The sequence below is a fragment of the Dermacentor silvarum genome, chromosome 8, assembly GCF_013339745.2.
Source record: "Dermacentor silvarum isolate Dsil-2018 chromosome 8, BIME_Dsil_1.4, whole genome shotgun sequence".
Taxonomy (NCBI): domain Eukaryota; kingdom Metazoa; phylum Arthropoda; class Arachnida; order Ixodida; family Ixodidae; genus Dermacentor; species Dermacentor silvarum.
Genome location: NC_051161.1, coordinates 103,896,698 through 103,921,088, shown reverse-complemented (window position 1 = coordinate 103,921,088; position 24,391 = coordinate 103,896,698).

Genomic DNA, 24,391 nt, shown 5'->3' with positions numbered 1-24,391 from the left:
CGAGTGAGAGCACCACACGGGACAGCCCTGATACCACGCGGATCCGTCTAGACGCTTTAGCTATGCAAAGAGCTCTTGCGGAATCCGCCAAGACAATTCGTCAAGAGGAAGAAGCCGATAAAATTGCGCGAACTGAGGACATAGTTGCTCACATGAGACTACATATATCCACCTTCTGGCATACGATTCAGAGCAATGAGCGGATAATTCTCCTGCACATCGTTGAAGACGAGACTCCATGAATTAAGTATTCTGTGACCATCAAAGCAGACTTGGTTGTTACATTTCACTTCATCAAGTACTAGACCATGAAGCTTGGGTATATCTTACGTGTTCCACCTACGGCAAAGAGCAAGAGGGAACTAGACGAATTTTTCGATGGCGTCCAAAAATGGGACAGCCAGCTTGAATCAACTACTGAGAAATCAGAATAAATCCTCAAAGACATTTCTTTCCTTCTCTATAAGCTGAGCGACGCAACAACAGAGGAAAGAGTTTGCACCCTCCAATTTATTCGTGAGCAGTTGAAGTTGCTGCCAATGAACAAGGTTCGGAGGCGTTATTCAGGTGAATTTATGGTGTTCTGTTGCCTTTTCTTCACAATTTCACCCCATGCCTGCAAGTACGTGCGCAGCTACGGGAACGTCAACTTGCCACACCCCATGACGATTAGATCTATATGCTCATCATAGGGCATGAACCCCCAGCTGGACCATGAAAATTTGGCGTTCCTGAAATACATGTCCACAAGGATTTTCGATTTGGATGACTACCAGCGCACTGTCACACTGATGGTGGATGAAATCCACATTAAAGCCTTTAATGATTACAAAGATGGCGGTATTACTAGCGTAGCCCACAATTCAACTGAAGCTGCTAACAGTGCACTCGTCTTTACGGTGCAAAGCCTAACGTGCAAGTTCAAAGAAGTGGCCCACATAGTGCCCGTCCGTGGCGCCGACACGAACGTTTTGCACGAGTTACTGAAGGACGTCATATGTGGGCTGGAGAAGATCTACAAAATAATACGTGTCGTAGCCGATAACAACAAAGTTAATGGAAAGGCTATGGAAAAGTTCTACAACTCTGTGCCTTGCCTAGGCGACAATCTCCCAACTTTTCTTTACCCACATTCATGTTCGGCTGAGAGGCCATTGTTCTTCATTATAGAAACTGTGCATTTGTTGAAATGCATTCGGAACAACTGGCTCCGTCAACGCAATGACCAACACTGCTTCTCGTTCCCGGATTTCCACGAAGGAATGATATAACAAAGGTACATGCTCTCGGCGTCTTTCGACATACTGAGGGATGTGTACGACATTGAGCTCGGCCAGCTGCTTAGGCATGCGTATACATTGTCCTGAAGAGGTCTTTTCCCATCAGACCTCGAGAAACAGAAGGTAAAGCTTGCGTTGCAAGTATTTAACGACACCATGCCCCCCGCCCTTCGAGCTATTGCAGCCAAATTAACATACGTTGAATCACGTTGAGGGGACTGCCAGTTTCATATGAATAGTTGTTAAATGCTGCAAAATCGTCAATGTTAGAACTCCGTGCAAAGGCACAAGCCTGAACAATCAGTTTCAAGAGCCAGTGTTTTCCATGGACGATCCCAAGATAGTTTTTATTTACAACTTTCTGAACTGGCTGGACGAATGGAAGGAAATGACCAAAGATTATGACAGCGTTAAAATTACCAAAGAAGCTCATGATGCTCTTCATCAGACAACCTATTGCCTCATTGAACATACCAGGTACTGCTTGATGAGCTCAAGCTGTCTTACGTGCTCCTTGGAAAAATTCAAACTGATGGCCTTGAGCATCGCTTTGCTCAAAGGCAGCTTGCTGGAGCTCAATATCACGTATCCATTCTGCAGGTTTATGAATGTGTGAATAAGTTGCGGCTTCAGAACACTTTGCCGCTGGTGGACAGAAAACCTAGAAGCTGTGTTGACGAGGACCAGCAGTGGAATGGCCTTGAAGAAGAAGGTGAAATGTCGCGGCCTAACAGCAATGTGATAGTCTCTGAGCAGGCGCTTACCAAAATCAAGGACATCATTCCCCTTTTGGTATTTGTCGCGGGATATGCCGTTTATGCCACGCTTAAGAAGCTCAAGTGTGAGAGTTGCCGAGCAGCCTTGACTGTGAGCAAGAAAATAAGAGTCAGCGTGGAGGAGAAGCACTATGACCTTATCTGACAGTTAGATTGAGGAGGTGTAGTGCAACCAGCCATCTTTGTGGTAAATTTGGTTGCCCATAACTATGCAGTAGTTTAGCAGCTTTCAAAGAAGGGCGAATTCCTCAGAATGCCCGGCCAGCACATGGTAGTGACAGAGCTCACGACAGAGCTCCTCATGAAGGAAGAGAGCCAAGATTTCGACGCCAGTGACAATGGACACACGAGTGAACTGGTGCGGAAGTATGTGCTATGGTGCAGCACTAACATACTGAAAAATTTTTGCTGTAGGATGAACGATAATATTGCTGTCGCCAGCTCGAAATCAAAACAGAGAAAATTGAAAACACCAAGCAGCAAGTAGCTGGTTGGACCATACAAACGAATAAAGTTTCATGTTCGGATTGCCCTACATGTGTATTTTGCATACCTTCTTTAACTACTGCGCGCAGCATGTAAGCATCGGCGATCAAATAAAAAAAGTAGGCAAGCTTCCCATCAGACAGATAAAACTTAATATTCACTGCTAATTTAGAGAGACGCTGAGCGACGGCACAAGAAATCACAAAACGCCTTCTGCGGCCTTCTCTAGTCTAGGGGTGTTGGTTTGCCCTCCGCCGTGCGTTCGCTCCCCGTGAAAGCGCGCGTCTTTCGCTCTCGCCCGCTTTCACTCGCACATACAGCATACGGCCAATGAGAGTTTTTTTTCTATGGCCTGACGCGACCATCGAAGAGTGAGCCCTTAACAGCTTCGCTGTGAAAAATTAATGTGCACCTTTACTGAAATGTACAATATGTTAAGTCGACAATGTTGTTTCAATCTTAGCAGTGCTAAACAGATAACAAATGTGCTTGCTGTTAAGTGTGCAGCCTGTGTAGAAATGTGTAGCCATGTTTATGCAGGGACTTTAACAACGATGTCAACCGTGCAGCCACATTAAAGGATAAACATTTGACTAAACTAAAATCTTCATTGCCTACTTGCCTTTGTCTTTTTGCCCTAAAACTGAACACATATCTAATTTTTTCCTTATCCCAGCTCGCCGTCTCCCAATGCTGGATATACAGCCAATCCTAGTTAAACTCAGCGCCTTCTATTTATTATTTTCTTTCTACTTCCCTTCCTTTTGTGTACAACTGACTGTCAAAATTAAGTCAATTGATGAATGATAATGCGTAAAAGGTAATTTGCATATACAGTAATCACAAAACACGCAATCAATCGAAACAAGAAATTTAAGCCTATCTTTTCGCTCAATGTACTTTCAACGTAATCGTTAAAAAAACACATTGCCATGAATAGTCATTGGCGGTATCAAGGAGCTGTAGTCGTCGTTCAAAAATTGTCATTCTTCCGGTTCTGCGCTAGTATACTCTCACAGCGCCTAACCCTCCGACTGCTGCCGCATACCTTCGCAACAGTGTGTAAAAATTCTAGAACCATCAGCAAACCCTACTAACAATATGCAACGACAGCGAGGATGACTACCCCATAGTGACGATAATTTGATGAATAAAATGTAGGACAGAAATTGTCGAGTAAAACTCCCTTGGTGAGCAGTATGGTCAAAGCCACGCTGCGAGCGATTTTGGGGAGGCTTGCGATAAATAAGGTATCGTTTTGACTGTTTGTAGACAAGGCGAGCTCATTGCCTCCTCTTGCTACCGAACTAACTGTAAAGCAGACATCACTGTCCAAGTGTGGTTCGTAGGCGCTATTTGAGATAATAAATTTCGAAACTTTCGAAGCGTGGAGAAAGCCAATAAGTGAATCACTTGACGAAGGTTTTTGTAGACACCGGAAAAAGAAGACACCTGGATGGGCGCTCCTCCTCGTGTATTCAAATTTGTTTTTGTTTTCCTGTTTTCGAAATGTTCGCGCTTAACACAAAAGTGATCCAACGCCACTCAAGCTGGTGAGCTAGGCCATTGAATGAAGCTTTTCCGAAATTTTCGAGACATGTCAGTGCAGAGCCAATTCGAAGGACCGCCAGCGAGGTCGATGCAACAGGCCTCGGCTAATTCTGAAATACCTTGACGTTGTATTTAATTATCTCGGCTTTTGTAATTGCTCGAAGATTCTCCATGGCTCCCGGTATTCTCTCGCCTATATTTTGGATTTGCAAAGGAGTGGATGCTGGCGCACTGCTGGTGACGTTGCAGCATTACAAACATTTTCGAGCACTTTGTGCGGTCCCTCTCTGTTATTGGAATGTAATTTCGATGAGGCCTATTCTTCATCTAGAAACCGGCATTGAATGACTCGGTGACCGCAGATGTTTGGTGGAAAACAGTCAGCCAAATTACATTGCTTTCCGCAACCAGCTTGGGGTCGCCCTTTGTAATATGCGTAATATAGATGCGAGTAGGCGACGTAGATGCTCACGTCGCCTACTCAGTCGAAGGGCTCGTCTGAGAAAAAGTATATGCAAAATCTTGATCTTGGAGTACATCAGTTCGAGTGGTAAAGCCAGACAGTCGGCGATGTTAGAGGAAAACAAGAGGGTTTACATAGAACTGTAGAGCCAGAGAAAGCCACGGACTTGCATGAAGCCTTGTTTATCGGATGAGGCCAAAACCAAAATCACGCGAAACACAATGAGGTGTTCCAAAAGCGACCTACGTTGTTCGCGCACATTTTTTTATTGATGGGCATGTGAATACATTTTTGAAGCATAACTGCGAGTCGGCCTAGTTGGAACAGATTCATTTTCTTAAGTTTCTGTGCGCAAACAAACAGGGACGAAGAAAAGGAGACAGAGGAACGAGCGCTTTCTAACAACTGATTTTTATTATTGAAGAACCACCAGCTTAAATACCCACAGATACTTATTAAAAAACTCTGAAGGCCTTGTGAAATTTTTGGCATCAGATAGTACAAGTTGCAGCTGGGGATTCAGCATAGATGTTCAAGACCTCTATTATTCCTTGCCGCATGGGCCCTTAATGCGCAGTGTTAATAATTGCATAACAAATTAGAATGACGAGGTGTCATTTCGCAACACGTGCGGGATGACTGTTGAATCCTTTCTTGAACTTCTGCATTTTTATTTAGCTAATACACACGTAGGATTCTGTGATGAAACGTATATACAGGCAGGGGGCGTCTGCATCGGGTCAAAGGTAGCTCCCATCCTTAGTAGCATTTTTCTGGGAAGCATAGACAGAGAGCTGGCAAAAGATTTAGAAGGTGTAGTATATAAGGTATACAGATATGTAGATGACTACTTGATTTTGGGCTGTCATGTAGACAAAGATGTTTTCAGAAATAGGGTAGTAAAATCCTTTAATTCTCTGGGCAAGGGCTTGACTTTCACTTCTGAAGTACCAGTAGATAATAAGCTACAGTTTCTAGATGTCAAGTTAGAATTTCTACCGGAACATGTGTGTTGGTCATTCTCGCCCCGAGATGGAAAACCGATAATGAACCATGCCTCTAACCATTCCAGGCTTGTGAAGAATGGTATAGTCATTTCATGTTTGAGGTCAGCGTTGTTGAAATCATGTTATCACACTGTAAACATTGCATTTTTGAGCAAGTCAATCGGTTGAGAAAGGCTGGGTACCCGCTCGCTGTGATGCTGGCGTCATGCTCTAGATTAATGAAAAAACTAAAACAGGATAAAGAATCATGCACAAGTAATCAAAGACCGAAAGATTTAGCTTCTAAGGTGTCAGTGATACCGTATGTTCATGGCCTTTCACACAGACTTAAGAAGGTGGCTGGGAGTTACGAAGTAAAATTGGTGTTTTCGGCAAAAAACAAAATAGGTAGTGTGTGTTCTAAGGTCAAAAGTAAGTTTGAAAGTAAGGATGATGCTAAGAAAGGATGTAGTATAAAACATCCACGTAAGAACCAATTTGTCGATTGCGCGATGAACGTTGTTGATCAGATTCCTTTGACGTGTGGTCATGTGTACGTAGGGCGGACTTCGAGATGTGTTAACACGAGACTAAGGGAACACTTGTCTAGTCTCAAAGGTCGCCCTAGTACGCATTTGGCGATGCATTGTAAAGAACATGCGTGCTCACCTTGTCTTGGAAGCACCGCCATTTTGTTTAGGCATAGAAATCAAACCGCGAGAGAAATTGTGGAAGCTCACTGGATTGAAAAACGAAAAGAAAAATGCATCAGTCATCCTTCTGTTTCATTGTTAGATAAAGAAAATTCGCTCCTGTCATCATATCTTTAACGCATTTTCGCCTTTTGTGCTTGTTTTATGAACATTGCTGCTTTTTATGCTGACCGCGTAGCGGCATTCCATGACAAGCGTTATTTATGCGCTCGTGACGTGTTCTATTGACAGGATCACGCAGATCTGTGGGTATTTAAGCCGGTGGTTCTTCAATAATAAAAATCAGTTGTTAGAAAGCGCTCGTCCTTGTGTCTCCTTTTCTTCGTCCCTGTTTGTTTGCGCACAGAAACTTAAGAAAATGAATACATTTTCTTTCATTTTCTTTCAGAATAACTCCGACTGTAGTATGTCGGAGTTATTGAACAACGCTGTAAAGATTTGTGAATTTGCCCACCCTTGCACACTTTCGTACCTTGTGAAACCAAGAATTCAATCACTTCTGCGTATTGCCCTTCTCGTTCTTGTAGAGAACAAGGAACGAGTATAAAACAACAAAGGCTTGTAACACGGGCCAGCCGGATAGCCACAGCAAATGGGGCCCTGGACTGAGGGCTCCACCCTCTGGGACTGCATCACAAAACCCACAAATAAAGCTCTCTACTACTATTGTAACACGATTCTAGAGCTAGGTTTGCTGATTCTGATCTGACGACAGCCATAACCATAACTAGTGCGCCTATCATTTTAACCCGTTTAAAATATTGACCATACGTACCATGACAAGCTATGCTTCTCGACATCGCTCTTCAGAGGAATGGACTTCGGAGATTCATTGCGCCGCACGACAATAAATGCCAAACACAAGTTGTATTGAACTCTATGGCACAAGTATTTTCACTCACGAATGCCAGGTACTCATGATTTAACTCAATGCTACACAATATGGCCGAATTAATTTCATGTTTTTCACCCGAATAAAAGCATAATAATTTTGTTTTATTTTTCACAAAGTTTGCGGTTTTTCTTGCTCGAGGGCACGCATATGTATGCGGTACAAATACCGCACGAACTGCAAAGCGTGATAGGTGTGCGATCGCTCTTTGGTTACGGCGTCCGGAATACAGTTCCGGGGTGTCATAGCGCCATCTGTTGGCACAAGTTGGAGCAAGAAGCGGCCGAGCCAATAGCGTCCAGCGAACGGGCGCATGGGCGACAAAGTCTGTGACCTTGGACGGCGTCGTGTTCGACCTTTTTACCGATTAGGCAAAGAAAAGCGACGCATTCAAAACTTCTGTTATCTCTGTCCCTCTCGCTTGATTTGGAGAGCCGCAGTTACCCGCCACAGTCGATCAGGGGCTATGGCCTTGTGCTGCTGAGCACAATGTCGCGGGTAGGATTCCAGATCGCGGAGGCCGAATTTCGATGCGGAATAAATGGAAAACAGCCGTGTGCAAATTTAGGTGCAAGTTCCAGATCCACAGGTCCTAAAAAATTCCAAAGTCCCCCAACGATAGCACGCCTCATGATGACATTGTTGTTTTGGCGCGTCAAGTCACATAATTTGATTTCCGTTATTTTCGCGTACTTTTTAGCGTCTACAGAGCGACTGTCGAAAGTGCCGGCCTGGTAATTTGGCAATTGCACCTTATCAAACGGTCAACCTTTGACGATGACGATAACGCTTTGAAGTTGACGGAATTAAGAAGTAATGACGACGTTTGAATGATGACGATAGCAAGACGACTACGAAAATGGGATGAAGGTGGTAGTATGGCGACGGGAAGGAGGGGGGGGGGGGGCTGTCGTTCGTTCGCTCGTTCCTTCGTCTCTTCTTTCGGGCTATTCACTCACACTGACAGGCATCGTAATTTTTTTGACTATGTAACCCTGAGCTCATAACTGCAATTCACGACCAGATGAATCACCTCTGTTGGCAACTGGAACTAAGCTGCTCCGGTTTTTCATGAAATAAACTGTAAAATTCATGTCTTCGGGAGTATGATATTAGTTCATATCTCTGCAATCTATGTCCACATGACGCGATTTCTCGCGATCAGGGCATTTTTGGGTCAGTCCGTGAGGGGACATTATCATCATCAGCAGCAATGGCACATACCACACTAAGCAAGCGAAAATGCAATGGCTCATTCTTCTCGTATTGCAGTGGCTACAAGTGCTCAGCACAGTGAAGCGGACAGTGCATACATTCATTGGAATCACTCATGCAACGTACAGAACAGCGTACTCTTCAATAAAGCACAAGCTCAAAACGAGCATCTGTTATCATCAGCAATGGCTCATACCCCGTAAGCAAGCAAAAGTGCAATGGCTTACACACCCGTAAGGCAGAAGCTACAAGCGCTCAGCAAAGTGAAGCGAACAGTGCATCCATTCATTGAAATCACCTTGAAATGCTAGCGCCAGGCACCAATGCTAGCGACTGTACTGATGAATGTGGTGTCACAACCAGTGACGGAATGCTCATCTTCACAATCTACATCGTCACAAACATTAACGACAGACATTGAGAACTTCATACGAAAGCACTTTTCGTGCGTTAGGCCAGAGCGAGGCACACCAGTGATAATCGTTGGCGGCTTTAATGTTCACATTGTGAAACTCGACAAGAAAGTCTGGTTGCTGTCTTTTCTCAGGAACAACTTTGCACTCGCATGCTCCACAGACTACAATCAACCGACCACGCAGTACAGATCTTGTTTGGATTGGATCTTCGCCAAGAATGAAGAGCTAATTGTTGCCCAGCCGATCATGGTGTACCACAGTGACCAGAAAGCGATTACCGCTAGCATTAATCGAAAATAATAAAACATTCATTACGCCCATCAGCAGTTGCGGTGGTTTTGCAACAGCTTCGCTGGACGTCCACATTCGCAGGGCTGTGATAGCGAGTCATATTTCTTTAATAACTCTCCACTAGACTATGATTCATTGACATTGGCTTTGGAAAGGTTACGCGCAATCTAGCGACTATGAGAATCATGTGAATAATATTTAAAAAGAAAGCATTTTCTGGTTACTATTCTGTCCTCACCAATTTCATATACATGCGGCAACTGCTTTGGCTACGATGACAAATTCAAGACATGGCTGCTCTGTTATAAATTGCCTCCTGAGGTTTCATTTTCGTGACCTCGTTTGATATGAAGTGCCCCAAGATGGAGCTTCACAGACACTGTCATACGAAGAATATCGATTGGAAAATCTAGTTTTAGCAAACATACAGCCTCCAACACCACCATTGTTGCGGCCGTGCTGTCCCCGGTGGGGCATTACATGCGTGTCACAGTCAGCGCAGACCCCGTGACCGAGCGCCTATGACGCCCACGCGCGACGTGTTGGAGGTCACGTGATCAACTGCTGGTGCCAGCAAGGGCGCACGTGCGATATGAAGCCCAGAATGCCGCTGACTTGCCGAGCGCTGTCTTACTCACGACCAGTGAGAAAAGTTGCGTGATTCTGGACTTCGAAAGAGCACCACCGTTGAAATAGTGAAGAGAGCTGCAGCAAGTAACCTTCGCTTTGCAGCAAGCACGCGTGCCTCTCCCTTCTGGCGCTCCTCATGACGCCGACATTGTCACCGCAAATGTTCGCTGTCATCAGGTAAACTCTCTTCATTCCTGTCTTTGGGCGCTTGACACCATGATTGTTTAATTAGAGAGAGAATGTTTAATGCAGTTTAATATGCCCATTAATCTACAAGGTTTGCATCATGTCTAGTACGAGTACATTACTACAGATATCTTTCTTGTGAAATTACAACATTTTTTCATTTATGATTACCAGTTACAAAAAAATATGTAATTTCAGCTGTGGAGTTATGACCAAAATTTTGTGTGGGCCTCATGTGTTTTTTTAATTAAATGTATTTAAGGAGAGGTTGGTGCCTATATGTGGCGCCGGCTACTCCTATTCTCTTGCATAATAGTTGTCCTCAGAATGTTGTCAAAACTCACAAAACTGGACTAATAACCACATGTACGAACGTTCACGTAGAAAATCCTAACTGAAATATAAATAAATGTTCGCACTACAAAAGAGTTCACATAACATAAATACTCACAAAACTGAAGTGTTCACACACACAACACACGAGTTCACAAAGCATAAATGTTTTCAAAACCAAGTTCACAAAGATGATGTTGGGCACTTGCGAATTAGGTCCCTCTTGAATGCCGTGCTCTAAATACAACAGTCTTGTGCGCAGACACAAATGCCACATGAACACGAAGACACAGTAAACATGTAATCAAGAGTGCCTGCTAATAATAACAATACCAGCAATAACTAATATCCGACTCAGTATTCTTGTGATATTTTTGATTCCTGCAAAAATTGTACCAAGGCGCGCGCAGCGATGTTTTGTTGTTTTTCTGTAGGCCATGGGCCTCATGTGTTTCTTGTGAACAAAAGTCCAGCTTATCGGCTGCGCTGATCTTTCTCCTTCATTGCATAAAAATTATATTCACTGCTACAGTTTTAATGCCTTATGTAGAATTGAGCGTTGTCAGTTGCCTACACATAAGTACAAGTGTTGACCAGCGCTTCTCAAGAGAAGGAAGGCAGCCCGGAAAGGAATGCATTTCTAGTAGTACACAGTGCATGAAAGGAAGGAATAAGGCTGCCGCATCAGTTCTGTTAATTGCATGAAGATAAATTCTCGACGCTCAGCGAGAAAACACAAATGTGTGAGCTATCAAGGAAGCAAGCGTACTCGTGTCATACTGACAGTGTTTCCTGTGCTCGATTCCTTCTTTCTGTATTGCCGGACGACATCATTACGGTGGCAGAAAATGATCTGACCCAGCGTCATCCGCGCACAAGGCAGATCTGCCCATCTCCCGTCCCTGGCCGACGGTGTCCATACAGCCACCGGCTGGCGATGGGCATTAGGTCGACTCTGAGCATCATAATTGAGACAGATATTCCCCAGGTGCATTTTCGGCCTCTTCACACAAATAAAGGTCATAAGCAAGCAAAATTCTGCAGTCCAGGCGCAGTGAACGGACGCTCACCCAGCGGCACAGAAATACGTATTACCAGCCATTCAATGCTACTGCGACCTATAGATTTGCCTCTGTGCAATGGCGCGTAGGCGCACGACACAACCTGTGCATTCGGTAGCTGTATTTTTATTTTGTTTGGCTTTTTACTGGCTTGTCGTTACTATGCAATTGGCTTTTGATTGACTGTCAAACGCTTATCGCGAGGCTGAAAAATCATGCAGTTGCAATTCCCCTTTTGGCATACTTTCAGCTGCTTCCAAGCTACGTATCAAGCAAAATATATTTTCGACGTTGTGTCACGCATGAGTGCAATAATTTTTTTGAGAAATATGCCGCAAAAGTTCGAAGTTGAGGGCAGGACCTCTTGAGGTGCTAGATGGAAGTATTTGCAGCTGGATGAGTTGGTACTTATTCATGTTAACTTCGCAAAAACACGGGAACTAAGAACTAAGTAGATTAAGGTGTGCTTAGGAGGGGCTAGATGATTCGTTTGAACGACTGCCACAAGCCGGGAAAAACACAACACACAAGCAGGAACACAACGAAAGTTCAAGCTGTTTAGGAGGTGCCTTCATTACTTCAAAGAAAGCTCTTCTGTATTTACTGCTGTATTTGTTTTAATCGCAAGCTCTTCGATTGCCAGCTGTGCACAGCAGTGGTTGCTGAGCATGATATTTAGTTCACTTGTGGTCATGAGCTGTGCTAGATGCTATTCTTTTGTTGCTTTACCCACTAGACGATTTTAGAATGCCGACTGATACGGTCTTCACAGCAGAAGGCGACGAGGGCGCTACTGAAGTTCCTCCGGTCAAGCGACCTGTTTGAACGACTGTTACGCTCCTGAGTTCCTTTGTGTGTGTGTGTTCTTTTTTTCTTTCCTTTTTTTAATCTCCCTCTCTAAGTGTGTGAATTTTTCTTTATCTTTCTGTCTCCCCTTACACCTTCCCCAGTGTAGGGTAGCAAACTGGATATTTACCTTCCGGTTAACCTCCCTGCCTTTCGCATCTCATTTATCTCTCTCTCTCTCCCTCTCTTTTTACCCACTAGTTTGTGGCCTTACAAAGGTTGACATTTTTTGCGGTAAACTTAATTTCGATATATAACCTTTTCATTTGACGCTCTAACACTATAACCACGTGCTCATTAAGCGCTTACTACGCGCTTTGGGTATACAATTACGGGAGAAACCAAACAGGAAAACCGAACAAGATAGTATAACATGAGCTATAATATTCTGTGATATCCTTGTATAACTTTACCTCAGCTATCAGCACGAAATTATTCTCGTTTCATGAGAATTGTCATAGTATAGGGATTCCAGAATTTTGTGGTTCCATGACTGCGCTCAAAATAATTTCGTTCCGCTCAATATGGAAACATTTTCGGCAACGCTGAAAACCCGCTCCAGGACTAATTTATTAGATCACGGGATTTGCAGCAGTCGTCATCAACAGCGTTGCAGAGACTGCAGTTGGGATGAAACAAGGGATGACTGAAAATTTGCAAAATGTAGCATAGATGATTTTGAAAGACCGGAAAGTAAAAGTATGGATTAGAAACTGTGTTGACGTTCGAGAAATTTTCCCTACAGAATGCTTACTTAAGGCAGCTGCAAGTGGCAGTTGTAGTTGACGTCGTTTGTGAAACAGAATAATTTTAGGGGCCTGTGATTCTTTGCCATGCTCTCGGTCCATGTAGACTGGCTGGCACCTTCCTGGTTTGATTTTTGTGGGCGTTTGCGCCGAGACAGGACCGTGTGCCAAGAAAGAAAACTCTGTTGCGGCTGAGCTAAAGCGGCAGTTTTCTTTTTCTCAGGGGGAAAATAATGCGCGAAAGGAACATTCCATAGCAACGGACGAGCGGGGTCCCACAAGGAACAGAAGGATATGAAACTGCACTCCAATATACATTTTAAAGTAATGACTGTACGGTTTGCGATATTCCTCAACAGTGACAAGAGAGCCTATGGAGAGTAGAGACATATATAGGGATATCGGATACATGGTAAGCTTACTCTTGACATCAGGGACGGGACTCCTCATTGCAAAATGAGGAATCGGTAAAGCCAATTTGGGCTCTGCGCTGACAAAATTGTGTGAAAATCATACGGATATGAGTTTCAAAGCAGAGGGGAATACATTGGAAAAGGCTGTCTATGCTTCGCCGGTCATCCCGTTGGTGTGTGCTAAATCCATTCACGAATTTAAAGGCATATATATATATATATATATATATATATTGACCCACAATGGGCACACGCCGGCGTTTTGAAGACGTATGAGCGCCTGCGGCAACGTTACTACTGGCGGGGAATGTTTACTTTTGTCCGAAAGGCTGTCCGCTCGTGCCCGCAATGCCAACGCCGCAAATCTCCGCCTCATATATATATATATATATATATATATATATATATATATATATACAGGGTGTTTCGGCGAACTTCAACAATTCCTGAATTTTACCTGTGGCAGATAGCCCAATTCAAGTTAATGAGCCGGTCTACTTGAAGCGGTGGACATTACTTGCGCAAAAAATTGAAATGCCTAATTGACTAATTAACCAAAATTCACTAATTAAGTTTGTAACTAATTACCTGATGTCCATTCCATTCCAGTTAATTTTGTGCTTCAATGCATAAAGCGACGTTTTCTTAAGAAACTAACTGGAACGCCAATGCATTTCTTCGCAAAGTTCTGGAATTAATATCTCGAAAGTGGTGTCAACCCGGAGTTCGTTCCAAGTGGATCCGCCTTGCGAACTCCACGACTACATTTTGTAGATTACAATATGGGCCATCAGGTAATTAGTTAAAACTTAATTAGTGAATTTTTATTTATTAGTCAAATATGCATTTCATTTTATGCGCAAGTAATGTCCGCCGCTTCCAGTAGACCAGCTCATTAACTAGAATTGGGGTATCTGCCACAGGCAACCTTAAATAAATTTTGAAAGTGTTCCCTGAAACACCCTGTATATATATGCATATATGCCCATCCCATACAATGTGTGAGTCGACGTAAGCGAAGCTTTCTGGGCTGCTTGCTTTGATTGACGATAATGAGCGGTGATGTAGACTGCGAATGTTTAATTTCTTCAGCGTTTCGTGCAATACGAGACTGCTTGATTTGATGTTAAACGCTACCTTGCGTGAACCACTGCAGTTTGTCTGCGTAGACCGCAGAGCACATTGCGAGACGTGTTTACTTGAAGCGCCGTTCTGCGCCATTGTTCATAAGCTCCGAGAAGGTTGGCATTGCAATTGCCTCACACGCCACATCGCATCGTGGCAGAAGCGTTGAACTTTATTGAAATATAGGACTGTGTGGGCAAGAACCACAATCGGATTATGAGGTGCGCCTTAGAGGCGACCTGCGGATTAATTTTGATCCCCTGGGGTTCGTTAACCTGTACCCAAGTCTAAGTAGGTGAGCGTTCTTGTATTTCGACCCTGGTAGAATGCGGCAACCCGCGGCCTCGAGCGAAGCCATAGCCGTAAAGCTACCATGGAGGACGCAGAAGTGTTGATTTGACGAGTGGCCGCTTTCGTAGTCTCAGCAAGACGCTATGGTGCTTTAATGTGGCTTTGTGTGTCTGCACACCCTGTGTCAGTTGTCCGCTTGCCAAATTTTCACGTTGCCTATTATTCGGAGATACCAGAAACGCACCGTACCGCACACTGAAGTTTAACCAGTCTGTCAACAGCTGTGACTGTGTCTATTTGTCTAGTGGTAGCGTTGATCGCCTTCTTATGCCGCCTTTTCCGTCACTTGCGTTCCACTGACGACGCAATGGAAAGGTTTAAAAAAGTTTCTTGCGTCGCCCTTCCTTACTGCCGTGTTCCTGCCATGCATATCTACGCTTGAACCACTTCCCGACGCGGCCTGTAAGACAGCGACAGCAGCAGCAGCAGCAGGGGAAAAGTCGAAGGAAGAGGCAAGGAAATGTTCGCTTTAAAATGTTTAGTGCTTTTTTATTTACGTAAGACAGATCGTGAGATAAAACACGTTGGTGCCAGTTAAAAAGCTAAGCGTCTGTGTTCTGCGAACAATAAACGCCAACGAATTGGCTCTCTTGTTTATCAAATCACCTGTATGTGCTCCATAAAAGAGAACAAGAATTTTCTGAAATGTATTTCAGGCATTGCATAAATAATCCCAATTAGCTACGGCAAGGGTATGCCTCATGTGGACAAATTTGTTGCATTCTTTTACTCCGCATGCACGATTTTTCATCTCTCTCGTCTGTTCGTTAATTTCGCCAATAAAGTACACATGAGGAATGTATGTCTACCAGCTAGGCCACCTATACATCTTGCTGTACGATAAGAACAGTAGCGGGTAAGACATGGAAAAATATAAACTTGATTATCTGAACAGCTTAATGCCTAAGCAGTCGGCACTTGCAACACATTAGGTTCTGCTTTAAGGTAGGGAAATTCCGAGAATGTGCTGGGTGTGCTGTACTAGGAGTCAGCAGAGCATGGGGTGGAGATGCACTGCAGTTTTTCAGGTATGGATTGAAGACAAATATACAGCGGCTAGCGGCAACACGTAAGATTTTCCGGAATAGATCTGTGCAATGCAAAGTGCAATGCAAAGTATAAAATCATTGCGAATAATGCGTTCGGTACTGGGCGCTTAGTAATGGCATAGTTAGGTAGTCGTTACACAGCTATCCCGCAGAGCTAAAAAGGTTTCGTAAGAGAGCAACTGCGCGCTTAGAGCACTAAACGGGCTCGAGCTTACCCGAAAGCCCGGGCCCGGCCCGGCCCGTGGACCGGGTCGGGCCGGGTAGGGCAGCTTTTTCACGGGCTCGGGCCGGGCTCGGGCACGGCATGAGCTTTTTGACCCGGGCCGGGCTCGGGTATTTTGACGCGGGCCCGAGCCAGGCTCGGACTTTTGGTGGTGTGCATGTAACGTGCAGCGAGTAATCCTCGCGCGTCTCGACTCTGAAAAACCTGTTGCCCTGGCGCAGCTGCAAGCTAGCAGTGCTACTATTGTCTACCTCCCTTTCTTCTTCCGTCGTATTTTGCGCTGTATGGACAGAATGTAAAAGTCTAGAAAGACCAAAGTCGCCTCAAACCAAGGGATGCCATTGTATTCTTTACCTAAATCAATGTAATTAATGCTTTCAGCGCGGTGTAAGCACGTTCGCGACTTGCTGATTCTTCAAAGGCGAATTGGTAAAACGATAACTGGTAAGATAAGATAATTCGTCACGTGGCTGAAATATGGCACTGCGTCCATCTATGATTGAACACATGTTCTCAACCGGCCGCCTAGCAGCAGCGCATTACACTGCATCATGGATGAACGAGAAGCTTTCTTTCTCCATCTAAGGCGGTGTCCCCTTGGATATTTTTGGCTCGTATTTAAGCGAAAGGAAACTGTATGTATGTATAAATAATTTTGCTTCGACGATTAAATCAAATTCTTTCGGTGTTCCTCAGGCCAGTATCTTAGGGCCTTTTTCTATTCAATTTATACATAAATGATATTGTAAACACAGATTGTTCAGCAAAATATATCGTTTATGCTGATGACACGAGTGTATTTTTTGCACACGAAGATATTAACCAGTAATCCAAAGAGGCAATCATATATTACGGAAGTTATATGACTGGGCTTGCTCCAATGGTCTAATAATTATAGCAGAAAAAAACTAAGGCGGTTATTTTTTGAGCAAAAGGCAAGCAGGTGCATGTAACTTCTTCTCAGTATCTTGATAACGATGTTATCCAAATTGTCGATCATGTTAAAACTTTAGGTGTCATATTTTCGAATAACATGTTATGGGACACACATGTACAGCAGGTAGTAACACAAATGTCACGTATACTTTGTATAATTTATCGCAACCATTATCTACTTCCGTTGAAAACAATACTTATCATTTACCATTCGTTGTTTCTATCCTATGCTCACTGCTGTTTTCTCGTATGGGGTGACACAACGCAAACAAACATTGATAAGCTTACAAGACTTCAAAATAATTTTTTAAGATTGTTGCTCAAAAAGAGTCTAATCATTCTGTAAGTTATATACAAGAAAAATATAAGCTAATAGGTATGCAGAGCTTTACAATTACAACATTTGTAAGGCGATAAAGAAAGAACTTAGATAAAGAACTATAATTTCTGATCTAGCCAACCTAAAAGGAGTAAATATGACACACACCAGCATGATCGCTGGTTAGTGCGTCGTTCAAGAGAGAGCAAGGAGAGGAAAGGCAGGGAGGACAACCAGAAGAGCATCCGGTTTGCTACCCTGCACTAGGGGTAAGGGAAAGGGGAGATAGAAAGAGAAAAAGTGCGTCGTTCACGTACCAAGTATGGTGACCGGATGCTACGCAATGTTATTCCGGAGATGTTAAATTATCTTAGGAGTATTAATACGAACACATAAAATATGACTTCAATGGACGCTATTGCATTGTTTTTATAATTTTAATGGTAATTTATACCAGCTATTCATTATATGTGTGATGTATCCAATTGTATCACTGTAATCCAGTTATCCAAAATCAAAAAAAGATGGCTGACTAATGGAGTAGCACACGAGGAATAAGGATTATAAACAGGGACCTTATCCCTGTTTATAATCTGTAATCCAGTTATGTCTTTTCAACATGCGTAAACATTTCCCCCTTCTCTTCTATTTTGCGATGCCTTATCAATAACTATTGTATCCTGTTAAACTTTATTTTTTGGAATAATTCTGTATTATTGTTATTGTAAAGGTTTGCATATCTCCTGTTTGGTATATTAAGTTTTGTTTACTATTAGATGTCACTGCTTGGCAGCCCTTTTGTAGGTAGTGGGAGCTAGTCAAGCTGCTATTATGCAGCTTTTTCTCCCGCCATCCTTCATGTATGATACATGAAAATATAAGATTCAATTCAAATTTACTCCATACCTGTGCTGCGCTGAGGACCTGTCGTGGCGTGGAGATCAGTGGTCGTGGCTGCGCTTCGGCTAGAGTGTACTAGAATATACGGTTGAGTGGGACGAGCGGCTGGGGTGGCGCATGCTTTGCAGTGAGGCGCCTGACGTGGGAAAATACTGTGGCGGCGTGGCGATAGAAGTGGATTGGGCCGCATCAAAGTCGCGTCGTTTGAAAGTGCGAGCGATACTGCTCGGCAGGGTCATTCGTACTATTTCGCGCGCTGGTATTTGCGTTCAGACTGCTCAAATAGTGTTCATAATTGCATATGACATGTACTGATGCCTTAAGAATAAATTTCTTTCATTATCTTCTTTTTATTATTTTTTAATGCCGCTAGGGTGATCTTTTCCGGTCTCGGGCCGGGTTGGGGCCGGGCTCGGGCCTAAGGTAAAGGGGTGGCGGGCCAGGGCCGTACGGGTAACGTAGATTATTTCGGGCCCAGGCCGTGCCTGGGTCTCGCCATAAAACTTTTGGTCGGGCTCGGGCCGGTAGCCCGAAGTAAACTCGGGCAAGGGCCGGGCCCGCGATGAAAAAATCGGCCGGTGCAGTGCTCTATTAACGCGCTACAGCGACTATAACCGGGCTCCATTGTTAAGAAGGAAGGAGTATCGTCACTTCCATACATGCTTATTCATTTAATGCTGCTTTAGAGCTGCAATTAAACGAACTAGTCCTAGTGCAAGAACGACGTGGTTGCATCAACCGTCGAGGAAGTCTAAGAATTAGCGAATTGACTTCAAGTTATAGGTGTTGATCTTTCGGCGCTTGCTCTGGACAGCTAGGGTTTCCGTTATTCTATATGTTCGTCGATTATCGCAGGCTACTTGCAATTTTATGGGGCTGATTGCTTTCAGCCAGGAACAAGGTAAGTGCCATGAAACTCACGCATAACGTTTCTCTATCGGCGATTTAGCACGAGGAAAAAATGCCAACGTAAGTAGGTAGGGGCAAATGATCCAGATCACGCTGCCATCAATACCAATTTGAATTCTTCAGCCATTTATCATGGTTTCAATGATTTCTACATTTTAGATAAAGAGGAGCTTCCTACCCAAGTTTAAAAAACATATTATCGTATATCTTCCATTGTTTCGCTGCCGATTGCTGTCATGTGGCAGCAACTAAACAACGTTTAGCCCCTTCGTTCACCCTTATTAATTATTTGTCAACGTGGCTATACACCCCAAAGAAATAAAGCACAATAAATAAGGTAATCCAAAATTCTCGCTTGATTTACTCATACCGTATCAATTCTGCATAAAAAACTAAGGCAAATCCCATCTCCCGATGACTGTGGACGGTAACGCGATTAGCATTCAAGCAATGTAGCGACGCACTCTTTTGCAGAGGCCACAATAATTTCAAATATGAGACTTCCGCTGTTTCGGCAACACCCGACATACACTGCATCAGGCAGTGTATGTCGGGTCTTTGCGGTCAAATTACATGCCAAGGCTAGCCATGAGCATCATGGCGAGACGACAAATGTACGACGATTCAGCGACAACGATGAGATGACGACGAAGGAATAATGTCGATGTAACGACAATTTCATAATTGTCATCTCACGTCAATCGTGAGATGACAATTATGAAATTATGGTGATGTTATAACGATAATACCGTGACGATAACGGCATGAGGTCAGTATGATGACAACGTTTATATGACAACAATGGTGTGACGGTCAACGACGTGTGACGACGACCAGATGACGAACTGCACTGACGACGGTGGCACGGCCACGACTGATTGCAAACAACGGTGTGACGACTGATGCACGATAGCGACTGTCAGACGATAACGCAGTGACGAATATGGCATGAAAATTGCATGAGGAAATGGGATGATCAAGAAGGTATGATGAGAAGGGCATGACGACAACTGTACCATAAAGCCTGTATGGCGACGGTGGTGGGACGAGGATGGTTTGAAGACAGTCTGACGTCGGATATATGATAGCAACTGTCGGACGACGACAGAATATCTACGGTGCCACAATCAAGATTGAATGACAACAGTATGATTACCATAAAATAAAAATTGACGTCGATGGAACAACAAACGTGATATGAGGATGACAGCATCACGCAATCGAATGACGTACGTAACTGAAGTGACAATGACTGCAGGACGACAGCATAACGACAATTGTGTGATGACCATTGTGGACGATGATTGCGTGACGAAGGAGGCATGATGATAGTCCAGTGACGAAGTTGGCATGACGTAAATTGAACGACCATGATGACATTACGACGAAGGTGTTACAATGAACGCACGACTGCAAGACCATGATGGCGGGACGATGTTGGCATGGCGAGAGTCGGCTGAAAAAGCTGGATTGATTGCGATGCAACGACCAGGGTGGTATAACAGCCCCGATTACATACCTAGCTGCCCAAGCTTAATTAGACAACTTGTGCCACTGGATCGGAGTACAGGCGTGATGACGATGCGTGACGAGTGTGAGATCACGAAGCTGGAATTACGACGATTGAACGACCATGGCGGCGGTAAGACATCCAACGCATGACGACTATGGGACGACGATGACGTGATGACGACTGCATGATGAGAGCCGGATGAAAAAGCTGGAATGACTACAATAACGACCGCAACGACATCCCGAGCAGGATCCCTTACCTAGTGGCCCTAGCTATTAGGCAACTTGGTCTGGGGAGGAAGGCGTGATGACGACTGCATAATGAGTGCCAGATCGCGAAGCTGGAATGACGGTGATGAAACAAGTACAACCGCATCACGACTAGTGGCCCAAGCAGGTGGACAACTTTGGGCATCTAGTCGGCGTAAGAGGCTAGATAGATAGGTAGATAGATAGATAGATAAATTCATATATACATATATATCTAGACAGAGAGATAGGAAGATAGATAGACGTATATATATATACATATATACAGAGAGATAGGAAGATAGATAGATAGGCTCAAAACGCCCGAAGTAGGCAAAGAATGCTAATTGCTATAAAATAGATGTAATCAGTGTGACCCAAACTGCGAGCCAGTGATATCCCAGACTGGTGCCTTATTATGCGGTGTTAACTCACAACCCAGCCCTTGTGTTCACATTGCGCCATTCAATAAACGGCCGTATGAAAACTCGTGCAGTAAAAAGTAGTGTTTCTTACGGATCACACTTACGCAAAAAATAGTTGGACTAAGTGCGGCGAATAAAAACAAAGAATGGAGTTTATTTACCGAGCTTCAGTTTGTAACTGGGGTCGCTAAGTTCGGCGGCCTGCTTTTATGTACGCATGTATTCGGGGAAGCTGCCTCGGTTATTTTGAAAAAGGGATCTATCACCTTCATCTATAATTTATGCATCACCTGCACTGCTGTAACGGCGCCCCGAAGAAGCCGTTACCAAGCATACAACGTCCGAAGACGTGAACCTCCTCGCCGAGACGTGGGAGGCCAAGATCTCCACCCCGACCCTGGACGAACAACGACGTCTTGTCGCCAGAGCCCGGGATGCTATCGCGGCCAGAGGATTTCTGGAATGAGGGACCCTCCCACCGAGAGTGATCCACAGCTCAAACGCTCGGGAACACTGTCTGGAAAATTAAAGTTTATTTCATCATCATCACCTGCCCTGCTGCCTTTAGATCCTTTTTCTGCGGAGAAATTTGTACCCCATGGCGTATGTATAATCAGTATTTGTATGGTATATAGTAATGTAGTATTCTCTAATATCTTCCACGCGTTCATATCATCCCTTTTATTTCATGAACTACACAAGTAAGTCGTAGTCAACGCGGCATACTCTTTAGATTCGAGGCATCGCCTTCCGAGCACACACAGACATATTATGCATGAGGTCAGAAAGCAGATCGACTCTATGCAATGCAAGGAGCCAGAAAGCATCTCAGTGTAAAAAAAAAGGGGAGGGGGGTAACGAAGCCAATGCGTCAAAAGCGACGACAGAGGCCTATAAAAGAGGCTGGGTGCCATAAACATTCTAAGCGCACATCTGCAAGTTGAGTAAGTACTGCGCTTCTGTTTAACATGCACTTCGACGCTTTTAAGATGGTCCACAAATGTAAATAAAGCAACTCCAAACCTTAGTGCACTCAAGAGCATTTCTAAAGGTGCCATACTTCGAGTTTCTTCTTCACGTTTGCATGTGCGTCTGGAGCAAATATACGCCCTGCAAACTTAGCTTTTGCATTACGGATATCCAACTCTTCGAATTCACGCTACAAGGCGCAGAGTGCTACGGCTTCATACTCTAGAAGCGAGTGCTATTTCACGGCAGCAAAAGTAGAAGGCAGAAGAAGATAAAGTGGGCTATTTCTCAAGCGAAAACAAATCGAGATACTTGGTGTAAGTTTTGACATCTTATTAAGAATCGCTTTATATCCATGCGCTCCATCGAGAGTGAAACACGCGTAGCAAAGATATAAAAACCAATCTGTGAGTTTTATGTGCCAAAACCACTGAGACGTCGTAGTGTGGGGGCCGGGAGATCAAGTTTGACCACCTGGGATTCTTTAAAGGGCACCCAGTGCACTGTATACTAGCATTTATGATTTCCACCGCCTTCGAAATGTGGCCGCCGCGGGCGTAATCGAACCTGTTACCTCCACTTCAGCAGCTCAACGCCATAGCCACTGGGCTACCGTGCTGGGTTGGGGTAGTAAAACTGCTGCGCGCATCCCCGTAGACTTCGAAAAAATTGTTAGGTTAGATAAATAATCGAGACCGTTCCCGTCAGCAGTGTTCAAGAGCACCATCACAGCTCCTACATGTGAGGACCCTAGCCAGGTTCTGTCTAGCTAACATTTTCATTACGATAAGCATTCTTTGGGAACTTCATTTAGTTTTCAATATTTCTGTCTGTCTGTGCGCACCTAGCCTCTTTCACGCCAACTTGTGCTGTCTATTGTTTAATTGGTAGAGCATCGGGTCACTATAATGGGGGAACCGAGTTGGAAAGCAACCGTCGGAGCAAATAGGGCGACTGGGTTTTGACAGTGTTCAATGAACCTCTTGCAAGCCAAGTTAGGTCCCTGCAGGTATGTGCCACTTGATATGCTGCTCATCAATGAACCTATTTGACGCCGACTTGTGTCACTGGATGTGTGCTACTTGGTATTCGCCGCTGTTAAATTACGAAAAGAAAGAATTCTCTTTGACTTTTTAAGCGCAAGGCGGAATCAAACCTGCGTCATATATACATTCAGACAATCTTGTCTCAATATACGGGGTGTTCCAGAGAACAATTTCAATTTTTTATCGCCTGTGGCAGATAGCGCAATACTAGTTCGTGAGCTGGTCTACTCGAAGAGACGGACATTACTTGAACAAAGAATCGAAGTGCATAATCAGCTAATTAACAAAGAATCACTCATTAAGTTTTTAACTAATTACTTTATAGCCAATATTGGAATATACAAATTCTAGCCGTGGAGTTCGCAAGGCGGATCCACTTGGACCGAATTCTCAGGATGACACCCTTTTCCAAATATTCATTCCCGAAATTTGCGGAGAAATGCATTGGCGTTCCAGTTACTTTCATAAGAAAGCGTCGTTTTATGTGTTGAAGCACAAATGTAACTGGAACGCCAATACATTTCTTCGCAAAGTTCGGGAGTTAATATCTGGACATGGGGTGCCATACTGACAATTTGTTTGAAGTGGATCCGCTTTGAGAACTCTACATATAGAATTTGTAAATTCCAATATTCGCTATAAAGTAATTCGTTAAAACTTAATTAGTGCATGTCCACATTAGTAATTTTCAAAAGCATTTGCTACAATATCTTATCAATACCTAGTACATTGAATTTTATCATGTATTTTTCGCTTTACTGCTGTTGTACAACCCATTTATTGTTTTTATAACGTCCTGCAGGAGGTCCCTATGAAGTCTTGTGCTCTGGGACCTCCTTCTGTAAATTTATCGAAGTAAATTTTTCTCATTCTGAAATAAACACTGATTTAACTTTTTGATTGAATGTCGCAACACAGTGTTTAGCTACATAGTAGCAGGGCCATAGTTGGTCACATTGCACGCGCGACGAGAATTGCCGAATGTACGCGAGCACAAACGACCAATCTGGAATGCACAATGAGGCAAGCACAAACTGCGGAGCCTACTTGAACCTTGAGTCGGATTCTATGACTCATGACTGGGCTCGCCGCTT